The sequence below is a fragment of the Ahaetulla prasina genome, chromosome 1, assembly GCF_028640845.1.
Source record: "Ahaetulla prasina isolate Xishuangbanna chromosome 1, ASM2864084v1, whole genome shotgun sequence".
Classification (NCBI taxonomy): Eukaryota; Metazoa; Chordata; class Lepidosauria; order Squamata; family Colubridae; genus Ahaetulla; species Ahaetulla prasina.
This window is the reverse complement of record NC_080539.1, coordinates 269,737,436-269,756,019: the sequence shown is the minus strand read 5'-3', so window position 1 is coordinate 269,756,019 and position 18,584 is coordinate 269,737,436.

Sequence of the window (18,584 nt, the reverse complement as noted above, 5' to 3'; positions counted from 1 at the left end):
TTAGCATACATTTTAAGGAAAAAACAAAAACAACGCACTATAGAAAAAATAAAATATAAAGGTAAAGAGAGATATCAACAGGATAAAGTTAAAAAAGCTTTCTTAGAATATTACACAAATTTATACCTTAAAGATAATATATTGAACAGGGATATTGATAATTATTTGAAGGAATATAAGGTTAAAAATTTAACTTTAGAACAAAGGGAAGAACTGAACCGGCCTATAACTTCTGAAGAAATTATTTTGGTAATTAAACAATTAAAAATGGGAAAAACTTCTGATGGGCTTACAGTTAGTTATTATAGGAATTTACAGGATGAGATGTTACGTCCACTTAAGGAATTATTTAATCAGTTACAATTAGGAGGGGGAATTCCCCCCTCATGGAGAACTTCTTTTATTTCATTGATACCAAAAGAGGAACAGGATTGTTCTAAACCTGGGAATTATAGGCCAATTTCACTTTTAAATAATGATTATAAGATTTTTGTTAAAATAATAGCTAACAGATTAATGTTAATTTTACAGTGAAGAATTCATACTGATCAATCTGGATTTATAAAAGGGAGACAGATGAGGAATAATGTTAGGCAGATTGTTAATTTATTGGAGTATTTAGAAAAGAAAATTTTACCTTCAGACAATGGCTTATACACCTCTATAGAACCACATTGATAGGATTCTAGGAACAAAAGACTGTCTGCCTAGCCATACTTCAAAATTCCTACATCCTTCCAGGTGGCAACAAATATACAATATGCCAAACATAATACTTTTTGTAATGCAAATAGACCTGGTAGGTGGTTAGCATACATTTTAAGGAAAAAACAAAAACAACGCACTATCAATAAAATAGAAAATAAAGGTAAAGAGAGATATCAACAGGATAAAATTAAAAAAGCTTTTTTTGAATATTATACAAATTTATATCTTAAAGATAATATATTGAATAGGGATATTGATAATTATTTGAAGGAATATAAGGTTAAAAATTTAACTTTAGAACAAAGGGAAGAACTGAACCGGCCTATAACTTCTGAAGAAATTATTTTGGTAATTAAACAATTAAAAATGGGAAAAACTTCTGATGGGCTTACAGTTAGTTATTATAGGAATTTACAGGATGAGATGTTACGTCCACTTAAGGAATTATTTAATCAGTTACAATTAGGAGGGGGAATTCCCCCCTCATGGAGAACTTCTTTTATTTCATTGATACCAAAAGAGGAACAGGATTGTTCTAAACCTGGGAATTATAGGCCAATTTCACTTTTAAATAATGATTATAAGATTTTTGTTAAAATAATAGCTAACAGATTAATGTTAATTTTACAGTGAAGAATTCATACTGATCAATCTGGATTTATAAAAGGGAGACAGATGAGGAATAATGTTAGGCAGATTGTTAATTTATTGGAGTATTTAGAAAAGAAAATTGTTATTCCAGCAGCATTTATTTTTCTCGATGCAGAGAAAGCTTTTGATCGATTGCATTGGGATTTTTTATTTAAATTAATAGAAAAGACGCAATTTGGAGATGGTTTTGTAAGAATAATTAGGGCAATTTATGGAGAGCAAACAGCCCAGATTATAATTAATGGTAGCTTAACAGAACCTTTTAAGATTGCGAAAGGAACAAGACAGGGATGTCCTTTATCACCACTATTGTTTATTTTAACTCTAGAGCTATTATTGGATAAAATACGAGAAGTAAAGGAGATAGAGGGAATTAAAGTTAGACAACATGAATATAAACCGAGAGCTTTTGCAGATGACTTGATGATTACTTTAACAAACCCTATAAATTCAAGTATATCTCTGTTGGAAATAATTGATCGATATGGGAAGGTTTCAGGGTTTAAGGTAAATCAGAATAAAACAAAAGTGATAATAAAAAATATGGCCAGACAACAGAAAGAAAAATTAGAGGAAATAACAGGATTTGAAATTGTAAAAAAGGTTAAATATTTAGGGGTTTATATTACATCATCAAATGTGAAATTGTATAAGAATAATTATGAGGTTTTATGGCAAAAAGTTCAGAAGGAGTTGATTGTTTGGAAAAAATTGCAATTATCATTGTTGGGGAGAATAGCTGCTATCAAAATGAATGTTTTATCTAGATTTTTATTCCTCTTTCAGATGACACCAATAATTAAGAAAGATAAAAATCTGGAGGAATGGCAGACTGGAATTAATAAATTTATATGGGAAGGTAAAAAAGCGAGGGTTAAAATGAAAATAATTCAAGATCCTTGGGAAAGGGGAGGTTTAAAAATGCCCAATTTTAAATTATACTAAGAAGCAGCTGCTCTCTCTGCAATAAGTGATTGGTTTAATTTAACAGAGGAAAGAATTCTGAATATAGAAGGTTATGACTTGCTATATGGATGGCATGCATATTTAATTTATGACAAAAAAGTGGATAAGGCTTTTAAAAATCATGTGTTAAGAACTGCTCTTTTGCGTGTTTGGAAAAAATAGTCTTATAAACTAAATTATAAGGTTCCTATGTGGGCAAGTCCTAGACATACAGTAGAGAATATAAATATAGAACAGAATCAGGAAATGATTACATATAAAGATCTTTTGTATACTGAAAGAGGTAATTTGCAATTAAAATCTCTGCATGTATTAAAAGAAGAAGGGAAAAATTATACTTGGTTTCAATATGAGCAACTGCGTGCTAGATGAAAGGAAGATCAGAAAATTGGTATAGTGCAGAATGAGGAAAATTTGGTAAAGCAAATTAGAAATCAGTCTCAGGAGCATATAAAGAGATTGTATAATGTGTTACTTGAAATAGATTCTGAAAGGGATTTGGTAAAGGACTGTATGATAAAGTGGGCACAAAATTTTCAAGAGCCAATATTATTGGAAACTTGGGGAAAAAAATGGGTTAGAAATGTTAAATTCACGCAGGCACAGAATTTAAGGGAAAATTTTTATAAAATGTTTTATAGATGGCATTTAGATCCTACGAAACTATCGTGTATATATCCAGATATGCAAGCAAAATGTTGGAGATGTAATTGTGATGACACTACATATTTTCATATTTGGTGGACTTGTAAGGATATTAAGGGCTTTTGGATAAAAATTTGGTGGATTTTACAAAATGTTCTGAAAAAGAAGATAAAGTTCCTGCCGCAATTTTTTTTGCTGGGAATTATTACGGATTGTACAGTAATTGAGACTAAATTGATTTTAAATCTAATAACAGCGGCAAGATTACTGATAGGACAATATTGGAAGAAAAAAGAAGTACCTACAATAGAAGAATGGATATTGAAAGTTGCCAATTTGGCTGAGATGGCAAAAATCTCAGCCTTTTTGAAAGACAATACACAAGAAAGATACTTAAAGGAATGGAAAAAATGGATTGACTATATTCAAAGTAGATATCAGACTAAGAGTTATCAGACTGCCTTTGAATGATTAACATGTATTATTTCTGATTGTTTTGGGGGAAGTTAGGAACTGATAAGAATTGTAGGAGTATAATTGAGTTGGGAGGGAAATTTTTTTAGCAAATGTTTGTTTTATTTTTAACTATACCTTGTGTTTGTTCGGGGAAGTCGTGGGGGGAGGGGGGTTTGTGAAGGGAGGGGGGGAAAAAAGGGGGGATTTGTAAAACTTTTTCAATAAAAAAAAAATTTCTACATCCTCCACTTCATCATTTGCTCAGTACTCCTAAAATGTCTTCTATTTTTTCTTATATCAACAATCTTATGGTGTAAGTATCACCCTCAAAAACTTTAAATCCAATTCTTGAAGGAGCAACTTTCAAATTTATACCAACTTGTAAATCTAAATTAAATTGTGTATGTAGAATTTTATTATTTGAAGTGATTTTATGTAAGTTAGATTTAGGTTTTCTTCTAGCCTTATCACTGTTTTTGGAATATCACCCGAAGAGTCAACATATAATATTTGTTATGAACAAATTATGATACTTGCTTTAAAGCTATGCCTATCACATTATCCTAAGGAAACATTCTATATTTGCAACAAGTATTAAACTCAAGAGAATCTGAAAAGCTGAAAGAACTGAAGAAAATTAGACAATCAAATATTAATGTTTAAGAAAGATGCACAATAAAGTCTTTATGTAAGGTGTCTTCAACTACCAGAGAAAAGACAAACTATAAAATTAACAAAATATGAATAAGATTGATGTTAGCAGATCAATGCAGAAACTTCATTTTCTCATTGAATCAAAAGACCTTTGTAAATCTGAGATACAACAGTTTATACTAATACCTAAGCTCTCCTACACTTTCAAATGCTAAATGTAAACAACTAAATCAAGATTATGAACTGTTGTACAGCTTCTTTCAATTTCACTGTTGCGTCCTTGAATAATTAGCATTCTGTTTGGTACAACGGTTAACCATCAGTTCCAATCCAATGTAAAAATGAAATACAAATAGAAGGACCATTTAAAGCCCTTAAGGTGAAACAGAAGCAATTTTGTGGATTTAAATATGGAGTTGCCAAATCTGCACAGAGAAGAATGTGCTATGAGTTCAATATTAACACAAAAGCTGCTTGGCAAAAGAGAAAAACTGGAAGCAGAACATTTTGAAATGTCTTGCCTGTGTGTTTTCTGCTGTTTAAATCAGATTTACTTTCCCCTCTTCTTTTATATAAATATTTAAACAACCTTCTAAAAGAAAGAAGTTGATGAGAGGAGGAGGAGGAGGAGGAGGAGGAGGAGGAGGAGGAGGAGGAGGAGGAGGAGGAGGAGGAGGAGGAGGAGGAGGAGGAGAATCAGCAAATTTCAAGAAATTGTGGATTTCAAATGATCATGACTTTGATTGCCTTAAAAAAACAAATAAAGGTTAATGTTCTCCCACTCATTCTTCATTCTATTAAATTCCTAAAAAGCTAATCTGGAAGGCCAGCGCCTACAATGAAAGATTAGGCTATAAAAAAACTATTAAAGTTCATTTTCCATAAAGATGATTGTTAGCCACTATATTAAAATCTACCTTGTTGTGGTCAGTCACAGCTCACCTAAAGCAGCCAAATTATTTTATCATATGGAGGAGTTTACCAATAAAAAACCGAAACAGGAAGATCACAGTCCTCGTTAGAGTCATGTATGTAATGTAAGAATGCCTTGTAACTATTAATATTGGAGAATTGTTCTAACAAAAGACAGCAAGAGGAGTATTGAGGGCAAAGCAGACTGTCTCCACTAGGAGGTGATGATCTCACACATGATAGGATGTGTGTTACCTTTTAATTTCATAATCTATTTATAAGCATAAATTAAACCACATACACTTTTGTTATGGGAAGTAGAGATAAAGATAAAATTAAGACATTTTAAACGGGTAAAAGTAAAGAAACACAAATTAAACAATGTCGTCTTTCGGGGATCTTAAAGGGTAATCATGATAAGGTGCTGGGTAGATACCATGGTAAAACAAACCACATTTGTTGATTACTGCAAAATATTCATCATAATCAGATAGAAAGCAAAATAAAAAAGTCCTTGGGTAGGCCAAAACAGAACATCAAGGTGGAAAAACAGAAAGAAAGATACAGTCCTGTAGGCAATGAAGGTCAGAGCATATATTGGAGTTGTCACACTGAATTTCCTCTGGGAGATACATTTGACACACTATGTTTTGGAAGTATTAGTTGTGATAGACTGCTGAAAACTGCAACTAGTGTTCGAAGTCTTCCACAGTAACAATAAATGTTTCTGTGGCTTCATTTCTGATAATGTTTCTACAATATATACAATATATACCCAACAGACAATCCTTCTAATCCATATTTAACACAATGTAAAATATATTCCAATATTTATATTCCAGTGTTTTCAACCAGGAGCTCAAACTAGCATATATAACATTCCACTTCCTGTGTTTCTCTGCAGCCACCATCCTGTGAGGTAAGTTGGACGGAGTGTGTGTGATAATAAAATATGGTTCGTTGTTGTAACTATATGTTGTAACTACCCCACCCATCTCCTATCACCCATCTCCTCCCACTTATGACTGCATGACTGTAACTTTGTTGCTTGTATCCTTATGATTTATATTGATATTGATTGTTTCCTAGTATGATTTGATTGCTTATTTGTACCCTATGGCTATCATTAAGTGTTGTACCTTATGATTCTTGACAAATGTATCTTGTCTTTTTATGTACACTGAGAGCATATGCACCAAAGACAAATTCCTTGTGTGTCCAATCACACTTGGCCAATAAAAAATTCTATTCTATTTATAGGTTACAATATTAGTGTACCTCAGAAGAAGGGGCACTGCGATGTTTACATCCCCTGCAGCCTTTTGGTGGAAGGTGAGGTATACCCATATATACAAACTCCATAAAAATGTTTATACGAATTAATTTGCTCCCAACTGAGACTGAGGCTGTTAACTCTGAATGAATTTAAACAGTTTTCTTGCCATTCAGATGGAATGGGAAGAAAAAGGATTTTTCATGTCTATCATATAACAATCTGCAGATGGTAAGCTTTAAAAAAGCCAACTTGAAAATAATTTCTCCGTAGGTCTTTTCAAGCTACATTCAATCTTGATCTAAAAATAAATAACACTCATATATTTAGGTTAACAAGCTAGGTTTAGAGACTTAAATTGCTCGCCCAACCCAATAAAAAAGTGAAACGTGAAATGGGATGTTTAACCAGTTTCTAAATTTTGAGAGAAATGTACCTAGTTGTTTTCTTATTATAATACTGCTGCTTTTGTTCACTACTTCATGTTTTTCTTGGAATGCAGCAAAGTGGAATGTTTTAAATTATGGGGTTTTACTTTAGGCTGTCCAATATCTACTGAATGTCCATCATCTCGTTCTGAAGTAGGAAATTAGCAAACATACTTTGGTAGCCAACAAAGGACACATTTTCATTTCGGAGGAGTGCCCTTCTGTTCTGAATTTACTGCAAAATGTTCCAGAAACAAGGGAAAAACTCTTTACCAAACCTGGGTTAATGCTTCCTAATATGAGTGTTTTCAGACAGTTGAATTTTGCATAATATAAACTATGGGAAGTTTTCTTCTTCTGATAATACATAGTAGCAGTTGCAAACCTTTGGCTAATCTAAGACCATATTTTTTTTGTTTAATATTAGTCAAAATGAAACTGTGGAACAAATGGAAGCATAAGATACCATGGTGAATATAAATCAGAGTCACATTGTGGACTCTAATTATGAACAGATTTGAAAATGTGAAGCAAAAATTAGATTAAAGGGGTATAGATATCATTCTTACCACTGGAATTTGCTATATTATTCCCTCTTCTTTTTCCCCAGCCACAACTATCACTATTGTGAGTTACACATGCAGGCTATATTGTATAGAAAGAACATGCATAGAGAAATAATATAATGATGCAAGAATCTCATTATGAACCTAATGAACATCTTCCTGTTGGAATGATTCTAATTTGAGACTTATTTGAACCTCCGGAAGCCCTCCCACATAATTCCTGTACTAAATGATTGAGCCTGTCTTGTAAATCAAGGTATGGAGTGAGAATTTTAAGAAAAACAGTCTGGGAACATCACCATTATGAACCTGGAGAAGGCAAATCATCCTTCAGATTTGGTTTCTGTACATAGGATGTCTACATTTCAAGAGAAATCTTTTTAGGATTTTCCAGACAGACAGACAGATAGATAGATAGATAGATAGATAGATAGATAGATAGATAGATAGATAGATAGATAGATAGATAGATAGATAGATAGATAGATAGATATCTTTTTGGAAGCAAGCAGAGTAAGCTCTGGCTTTACAGCATCCAGCAGAGTGCCTTTTTCAGAAATTCAGGTGAGAAAGTCAATACATAAAGCAAATATAACAACTGAAGTTACCCTTCAGTAAATCACTTTCTTTTGTCTAATCTATAATGTGTATGGGCAAATGATGGATGTGCAACAAAATTAAGGCAGGAGAATAATTGGAGCCCTGTTACCATCATAATATCCTGTTATGTTTTTATTCAGATATGTAAAATCCAAGATCTTTCATATTCAGAACAAATTACCATGTGGGTGGGAATATTAAAGAAAATAATAAGACAGTGATTAATACAACTCAGACATACTGAGCAACACATCTTATAGATTCAACCTCCACACTTCCCTATGCAAGGTATGATGCACTTCAGGGAAAAATAAGTGACAAGTTGGCTGGGTCTCAGTAGACCCGGACTAGCTTAAGAAATAGCTTTGAAAATGATACATCTACCAGACCATGAATCCATCCATGCATGGATTGCATCCATGGAATGCAACACCTCTCCATCTATCCAGCCATTGCAGGGACAGTTGCCAAAACATTTTCTTTGAATATGACTGGATTACGCCAACTCCCCGACCTCCGGACCTTTAAGCGTGAGCTTAAGACTCTTTTATTCCATCGTGCAGGGTTGGTCTAATTGCAATTTTAACATGGGTGGTTTTATTAGGGTTTATTCTATATTTTATTAGTTTTAAATTATAGGGCCAATTTTGGAATTAGATTTTTAAATAATGTTCTTAATCGTTTGGGGTTTTTTTGTATGATTTTATCCTGGCTGTAAACTGCCCTGAGTCTTCGGAGAAAATGTGATAAATAAATAAATAAATAAAATGGGAAGATGACGGAGGGGATAGGTGTGGACCAGGGAACGGAATGTCACTCCTTTTATCTCGAACATAAAAACAAGCCTAGCACAGATGTGCTTCAGTGGTGGATTTCAATTTTTTTTTTTACTACCGGTTCTGTGGGCATGGCTTGGTGGGCGTGGCAGGGGAAGGATACTGCAAAATCTCCATTCCCTCCCCAATCCAGGGGAAGGTTACTGCAAAATCCCCATTTCCTCCCAATCAACTGGGACTTGGGAGGCAGAGAATAGATGGGGACCAGTCAGAATTTTTACTACCGGTTCTCCAAACTACTCAAAATTTCCACTACCGGTTTTCCAGAACTGGTCAAAAACGCTGAAACCTACCTCTGCTGTGCTTATATAGGGTGAAAAGGCTAAAACCAACCCAAATGATAATGTTTTCACAATGTCAAGGTACACTGCCTTACCGTGCCACAAGGGTAAAACTCTTAAGACATAGTTTTGCCGGCAGTATAGAATACAGATTGTCTAGACGGTTGTCTCGATGGAAATAGCTATACATACCTGCAGTTGGAATGAAGTGACAGAAGCTTGTTAATTAGGAGATATTTGGAAGAAATATATTCTCAGAGTAAAGGCTGGAATTATAAATACTATTTAGGAGGAGTATATTGTGAGTGAAGGAGTGTAAGGAGATGCCTGCAGGAGGGCTTTTGCACTTAGAGAACAGCTGAAACAGTCCTGAGAGGCACCGCAGGGAAATTGAAAACGATGGTCCCAGCTACTCAGACCACCAATCAAAACTGCAGTATTTTTAGAAAGTGAGAGAAAGTGAAAAGGATAGGGGGATCTTGAAAATGTCTTTCAAAACTAATGTCTCCCCCTCCCCAATCATGCAGCATCCATTTAAGTAAAGTAATTATATACTACAGCACCGCCATTGTGGTGTCTGAAAGTTGAAGAGATATCTGTAAAGGCAGGTTTTAAATATTCTTAGTTAAGAATGGACATTTTCATTTAAAACCATATTCCTGTGCTGGCAGTAGAAATATAACTGTAAAAAAAATACCAGGAAGCTAGAAAAACTCCAGGTATCCTTCAGGCTTATAATTTAGTTTGATGCAACCCTGAGGAAAGAAGCAGAAAAAGATATTGAAGTGCAAAAGCATTTGGTGTCCGCCCTGGAAGCCATATTTTCTTTGGATCTTCAGGGCTACCACATTTAGTGCTGTGGGAAACTGAGAGAGGGGATTGTATGGAGTTGGAGAGATATCTAGCCATAATAACATTCTTTTCTCTGAGAGTCAAGGACATTCTGCCCTGCACCTGGAGTGGCGTGCCTGGGAGGCATCTCTAGTTGGGACAGTGCATTGATTGGACCAACTAGAGACTAAAAAGGAGTCTTTTTAGAATACATACAAAAGGGAAGGAAGGTAATGCCAGCCTTAGATTTGGGGTGATTACTGCTTAGTTACTGCTGAGTTTCCTACCAATTGTGGGGTGGAGTGGAGTGGAGTGGAGTGGAGTAGAGTAGAGTAGAGTAGAATAGAATAGAATAGAATAGAATAGAATAGAATAGAATAGAATAGAATAGAATAGAATAGAATAGAATAGAATAGAATAGAGCAGAGCAGAGCAGAACAGAACAGAACAGAACAGAACAGAACAGAACAGAACAGAATAGAATAGAATAGAATAGAATAGAATAGAATAGAATAGCCTTCCTTCACTTGCATCTATGCTTCACCAGATGCCAGGCTGCCATGAGCCATAGGGGAAGGGAACTGTGGGGAGACAGGGGAAACTGAAAGGAAGACAAGGGAATATGAAACAATCTTCATCCCATCCTGAGATATCCCAAGGCAGCGAACCTGGGAATGGAATGCAACACCTCTCCATCTATCCAGCCATTGCAAGAACAGTTGCCAAAACATCTTTGAATATGACTGGACTATGGGAAGATAATGAAGGGGATGGGTGTGGACCAGGGAAGGGAAAGTTAACTAAGGAATCTTCTCACACAAACTTTTGCTTCTGGCTTTGCTTATTATAACCACTTGGCTTTTAGTAAAAGTAACCTTTTCACTACAAATGGAGTTGAGAGTATTTCTTTCCTAAGGTATGAGGGTGGGCCAGGTTAGCAGAGTAGAGTAGAGTAGAGTAGAGTAGAGTAGAGTAGAGTAGAATAGAATAGAATAGAATAGAATAGAATAGAATAGAATAGAATAGAATAGAATAGAATAGAATAGAATAGAACAGATCATGTCTCTTTTCCTCTATAATCCTTTGCAAAACTGTATTTAGGAATCTTGATCTGATTGGCTGAGAACTCAATGGTTGCTGTTTTAAGTTTTGTCAATAAAGAAGTGTCAACTGGTATCTCCATAGCTTTGGTTCATATAATAGTGAATCATTCTTTCCATAATAGTCCATTTTTTATTTCTTTGAAAATAGGTCTAGTAGATCATAAACTTAAGTTAGCTACTCTTCAACCTGTAAATAAAAAGCTCAATTGAACCTATTGGAGTAGCTGTAATATAATCTCTCTTTTTAAAGCAGTTTTGCTTACCAAGATCAAAAGCATTCTTTTCTTGCCCATTGCAACAAAATGGTTTGTTGCAGGCTGCATGTAAACTATGATGCAAGTCTTAAAACTAAAGAAACTTTAAACTACAAATACCAAGCTTGTCAAATGAAAATATCACTTCTATCCTACAATGCTGAATTATGTAATGCCAGATAATTCAAGCCTCTTCATCCATCCATCCATAGGAAGAAGAATACTTTGTGATTGAACGTTGCTTTATGCTTGAAGCATATACCAGATTGTCTGGAAATGGAACTAAACCTATTTTTTGTCTTACATATCTTCTTTTAAAGAGTTGACTTGCTGACTTGTTACCTTCCAAACATTACCATACAAAAGACAAACACAGACTTCAGAGGATAATTAGAACTGCAGAAAAAACAATTGCTACCAATCCGCCTTCCATTGAGGACCTGTATACTGCACGAGTCAAAAAGAGGGCTCTGAAAATATTTACAGACCTCTCGCATCCTGGACTTAAACTGTTTCAACTCCTACCCTCAAAACGACACTACAGAGCACTGCACATCAGAACAACTAGACACAAAAACAGTTTCTTCCTGAACGCCATCATTCTGCTAAACAAATAATTCCCTCAACACTGTCAAACTATTTACTAAATCTGCACTACTATTAATCTTCTTATCATTCTCATCACCCATCTCCTTCACTTATGACTGTATGACTGTAACTTTGTTGCTTGTATCCTTACGATTTATATTGATATTGATTGTTTCCTGATTGCTTATTTGTACCCTATGACTATCATTAAGTGTTGTAAGTGTTGTACCTTGATGAAAGTATCTTTTCTTTTATGTACACTGAGAGCATATGCATCTAGACAAATTCCTTGTGTGTCCAATCACACTTGGCCAATAAAAAATTCTATTCTATTCTATTCTATTCTATTCTATTCAAGGAAATACTTCCAATTTCAGATACTTTTTAAAGGGGTCAGGTACCTTACTGAAATTGCATATAAAGAAATTTTAGAAGGGCGAAATCTATCTCCAAAGATAGATCAATATTTTGTATAAGAATTATATGAAATATTGAATCCACTCCCCCAATACTTTCCCTTGTTAAATTTACTGAGAGATTCCACAGTGCAGAAGCCACTGGAGACTTAATTCCAGAAATCAAAAGCAAATGTTTTCTATCCTAAAATTGTCTTTTGTGGCATATACTGTGTGGGACTCATAAGAAACATTGCCAGTCTATTAAGCTTACTTGTGAGAGAATTCATGAGTGTATTTACTGTATCTCCTTCCTGTTTCCTTGACTTTTCGTCTGATTAATTTGCCTCCCCTTCTATCTGCTAGCAGTTGGTCTGACAATACAACACAACACAACCATACGCGCCCTAATTTTCATAAGATTTATCTTAGCAGCATTTTGTTACAAGGAAGTAATCAACAACGGGAAGAAGTATTTGTTAACTAAATCTAGAGACTGAATGAATATCTTCCATCAGAGAATAACTCATGGAGTTGCATATTTTTTTTTTTTTATTATTATTTTTTTTTTGCAACAAACAAATAAAAAGAAAATACATTATTACACCCTTGTGCTATACATAAAAGGAAGATTTGGGTCTTCGGATATATCCTCATGATTGCCAAAATCCACGTTCTCGAGGTACAGGTACTGAAGCGTCCAATGTTCCAAGCGCAAAGTCCACAAATGGTTTCCAAGTCTTCCAGAAAATATCTTCTTTATACACACCACTTCTAATTTTAATATCACATGTCATTTTATCATTTAAAGCTAATTTCCACATTTCAGAATTCCACTCTTCTATTCTAAAAATCACATCCAGTTTCCAATATCTAGCTATTATAATTCTACCTATTATAATCATAATTCTAATCAATTCTTTTTCATATTTTGTTAATTCTATTTCCTTAATTACCAACAATAATATAGTTTCCACTCTCAATGTTATTACTTTCCCCATCATTTCAAATATCATTTTCTCCAATTGTTGCCAAAACTTTTAACCTTATCACAATTATACCACATATGTTCATAAGTCCCCAATTCCATCTCACATCTCCAACATTTTTACTAGTTTTTTATCCATTTGTGACAATCTTACTGGAGTCAAATACCATTTCAAACAACTTTATAATTGTGCTCTTTAATCCTTATAGATAAAGTTCTCATAATTCTACTCTTCCAATTCACATTCCAATCTGATTCTGGTATTTCAATATTAAGATCTTTTTCCCAATTTGTCCTCATCACTCTTTGTAATTTTTCATCAGAATTTATAATCTTATAAACCCTACTAACGAGTCCCTTTAGCCCAATTTCATCTTTCATAATCCGAGATACTAAATATTCAAATTCAGTTTCACATCTATTTATCGAATAATTTTCCTTTAGTTTTTTGTCCATTTTCTATCTGTATTTTTCAAACCAACTTAACCCTAATTTTTCAATAATTTCTTTATTCCTCCTTTCATTTCCCATAACTTTTATCCAATCTTTAATAATTTCTATATTTTCCTCTTTAATCACTTCATTACGTTTTATATTATTTTAATCGCCAAATTCAGTTGTCTCCCCAAAAGATTATATCCGAATTAAAATTTTAACAAATTTGTTCCACATTTTTACTTAATCCCTTTAACCAATAACTTCTACTTACACATTTTAAATTTGCTTTATCTAAAAACCACCTTGATCCAAATTTCTCTATATCCCTTAACTCTAAATCTCTCCAATAATTATCTTCACCTTTAAGTATTTTTACCACTATCCGGATACCATACGCACAGTAATAATTAAATAATTTGGGGATTCCTAATCCGCCTTCCTTTTGATTTTGATACCACATTTTCTTCACTAATCTGGGTCTTTTGCTACCATTGCAAAATTTATCCAGTTTTTTCTGATATCCTTCAATATCTTTCTCTGTCAAATTTAGTGGTAGCATCTCGAATAAAAAGTTGAACTTGGGCAACAGCATCATCTTACACATTGCAATTCTACCAAACCAAGACAACTTTAAAATTTTATATTTATCTATCTTCTTCTCAATTTCGTTAATCACCACATCATAATTAAGTTTTTTCAATTCTTTAACCTTAAGTGAAAGCACTATACCCAAATATTTCAATGTGTTTTTAATCCTTATCCCAAATTGCTCTTGCATATTCTCAGACTCATTACCATTACTATCCATCAATAATTCTGACTTTGACCAATTTACTTTCAATCCTGTCATTTCTTCAAATTCTATCAAATGCTTATATATCTTTTTCAAATCTTTCTCTACATTTTTCAAAATAATTAAAGTATCATCCATACAAATTTATCTTATACCCTTATATCCTTCTAATTCTTCATCTTTTTCTATCATTTTTGTCAATATTTCCATAGCCAATAAAAATAATGTTGGGGACAGGGGACATCCTTGTCTCGTACCAGCTTCTAATTTTATCTCTTCAGTTAATATTCCATTCACCTTCACTCTTGCACTGCTTTTTTGGTACAATTTTGAAATAACATGTATAAACTTATTACCAAAGCCTAAAGCCTCCACAATTACTTTAATTGTTTCCCATTGTACAGAATCAAAAGCTTTAAAAATATTCAATGATACTATACCAATTTTATCACCATTATATTCAGCTACATCTATAATATTTAATACTCTTCTAACAATATCACTCATGTATCTACCCTTCACAAAGCCTACTTGATTATAACTTATATATCTATCTATAAATCTATTTAATCTATTACTTATAATAGCAGTAAATATCTTTGCATCCTGATTAATTAAAGAAATGGGCCGATAGGACTCAATCCTTTCTAAATCTTTATCTGGTTTAGGAATTAGGGATATCACCGTTCTATTCCATGACGAAGGTACTTCCCCACCATGTAATATTCCATTGAATAATTTTTGCAGTCTTGGTATTATTAATTCTTTAAATTCTTTATAAAACTCAACAGGTAATCCATCCTCACCTGGAGCTTTCCCTAATTTTAATTTTTGTATTATTCCATTAATCTCATCTTGTGTTATATCTTCTTCCATCAATTCCTTATATGTTTGATCAATTTTCACCACGTACTTTTCTAAATAACTCTGCAATTTTCCCCGATTAATTGGTTTCTTTGAATATAGATTCTGAAAAAAGTTTCTAACCACTTCACATTTCTCTAATTTTTTATAACATCTTATACCTCTATCATCTATCAAAACTCCAATTTCTCTCTTCTCTCTTTTATCTTTCGCCATCTTTGCCAATAATTTAGAATTTCTATTACTAAATTCAAAAAAATTCCTATTTAAAATCTCAAATTTCTTTTACTAACTCTGTATCTTCTTCTATCATTTTATTTCTTAACATATTAAGCTCCTGAAGAATTTTTTTCTTTAGTAAGCAAAATTGATTTTCCAATTCTTTAATCTTATTTTTATCTCTTTCCATTTTAATTTTTATAATTTTTATATTTCCTACTTGATAATTTAATACTCTCCTCTAAACACCGCTTTCATCGCATCCCAAACAATTTCAAATTTAACCTCCCGTTATCATTTAATCTCCAACTTTCCTCCAATTTTTAAGTATCCATTTTTATCCTTTTCATTTTATACAATTTCGTCATATCTCCAATAGCTTCTTTTTCTCAAAATTAAAATCTAAGTCCACCATAACTTCTGCATGATCAGAATCTTTAAAATTCCCACATCTACCTTATCCACATTATTCAACAAATCTTTAGAAAGAAAAATATAATCAATTCTAGAATATGTATTATATATCTTAGAAAAAAAAGTGTATACTCTCTCAATTCCTTTAACCTCTCTCCACACATCAACCACGCCGTTTCGAAGCATCCACATATTTAAAATCCCCAGTTTATTTGCTCCTCCACAGCGGGTGGGATTAGTACTGTCTATTTTATCTCTGATTAAATTAAAATCCCCAGCCACAATTACTTTCCCTACACTTTCATTCTCCAAAATTTTTGTTATTTTTTCAAGAAATTCTCTTTGTTTTTCATTCGGTAAATATAAATTAACAAGTGTCACTTTTTCCTCATTAAGATTTCCAACAATTATTACATATCTTCCATCTTCATCCAAAATTACCTTATGTTTTTCAAAGTACACCCTATCTGATATCAGTGTTGCAACTCCTCTAGCTTTTGAAGGGCATGGAGTTGCATATATGGTTTGCATTAATTTTGAAAATATTAGTACCTTACATTTATTTTCCATTTAGATCTCACCTTTCATCTAGGGATGTCAGGTCACCACTAAAACTCATATTTTTAGTTTTGATAACTGACACAAAAGAAAGATTTCAACAGTTTTTCTCCTTATTCTATTATTATCTAGCTTTTGATTATTGAAGAGTTTGTCTGTTTGTTTTTAACCCAAGTCATTAAAAATCTGCTAAATTATTTTTTTGAAAATACTTATAATAATTCCTTAAGGACTTCAAGAGAACAGTCTTGTAGTTTTTCTCCCATTGAATTATTGCTACAATATAGGTAAGGTAAAGGTTCTCCTTGCACATACATGATAGTCATTGCCAACTCTAGGGGGTGGTGCTCATCTCCATTTCAAAGCCGAATATAGGTAAGGTAAAGGTTCTCCTCGCACATACATGCTAGTCGTTGCTCATGCGGTGCTCATCTCCATTTCAAAGCCGAAGAGCCAGCGCTGTCCGAAGATGTCTCCATGGTCATGTGGCCAGCATGACTCAATGCCAAAGGCACACAGAACGCTGTTACCGTCCCACCAAAGGTGGTCCCTATTTTTTCTACTTGCATTTTTACGTGCTTTCGAAACTGCTAGGTTGGCAAAAGCTGGGACAAGTAACGGGAGCTCACCCCATTACACAGCAGCACTAGGGATTCGAACCGCCAAACTGCTGACCTTTCCATTGACAAGCTCAAGGTCCTAGCCCCTGAGCCATCGTGTCCCTCTAATTTTTGAATATACATATTAAAAAAACTAAGCTTTAAATTGATGACATTCAGATTTCAATGCGTTCACTTAAAATTTGAGATGTATGAATCCTTTTCAGTTTGCATTCTTTTGTATTCATTTTCAATTGCATATTCTATTCCATTATTCCTCTTAGGAAGAATGTAAATTATACCTTGTTGATTTTAAAAAAAATAAACTAAATCAAAACAAATTCAATAGATGTAGTTCAATAATTTAATAAATTCACCTATTTGCTGGCATAGAGATAAATATAGTATCTCTCTTGTTAAAAAGAGTTTTAGTCTCTCTGCACAGATAGAATCAAATCTCTTGGAATACACAGATGAAGCAATATAGTATGGGAGAAAATATTACATATAAATATGTCTATTTATAAAAATCCAATTTTAGAAATATTTCCTTATTTAAAGAAAGAAACAGACTAACCAAGGTAGGCCAAAAAAAATACAGTAAGAAGTATATCTTCCAATTTCCTGAGTTTCCCCATTGAATTTTTTTTTGGGGGGTGGGGGCGGGAAATCTAGTATGAACCATCAGAAACCTCCCTCCCTCCCTCCCTCCCTTCCTTTCCTCCCTCCCTCCCTCCCTCCCTCCCTTCCTTCCTTTCCTCCCTCCCTCCCTCCCTCCCCATTGGCTGGGAAATTGTCACAAAATGTTGATAATGAACATCATGTGATTATAGCAGTGGCCCAGCAGCACAGCCAATAGCACTGAAGCAGTAGTAATTTCCCAAAATTTCTATCACTCAGGAGTCATAGGTCTAGGATTTTGGATGCATTCTCTAAATTAGCTGATTTGAGGTGCCTTAATTTAAATTTTTTTTGTCATATGATGCACCATTTATCTAAGTTAAAGGTCAGGGCAATTAAAGTTTTAGTGTGTGTATACACTAAAAAAAATATTGCCCAGAGTCAGTAGGAGAGATGGGTGCCATAAAAAAATAATAAATATATAACAAATAAATAAAAAGATGGCCTTTATTCTTGACAATATAAGGCAAACATTTACATTTTGGGCTGAGTAATCAAGCTTTAAGGTTTATTATGGACAAGAAGTCATCCCTGTCTTCAAAAAAGGAGAACCAACCTAGTTGAAAATTACAGACCAATCTCTCTATGCTTAATGTTTAGAACCTAAACACTAAGTGCAAGCTTGATGGACAGTACCTTACAGATGACCCCCACCCTGTTAAAGACCTTAGAGTTTTCATATCAAATGATCTAAGTGCCAAAGCCCACTGCAGCTACATCGCAAAAAAAGGCTCTAAGAGTTGTAAACCTAATCTTGCGTAGCTTCTTCTCCAGAAACACTACACTACTAACCAGAGCATATAAAACATTTGCTAGACCAATTCTTGAATACAGTTCGCCTGTCTGGAACCCATACCACATTTCTGACATCAATACAATTGAA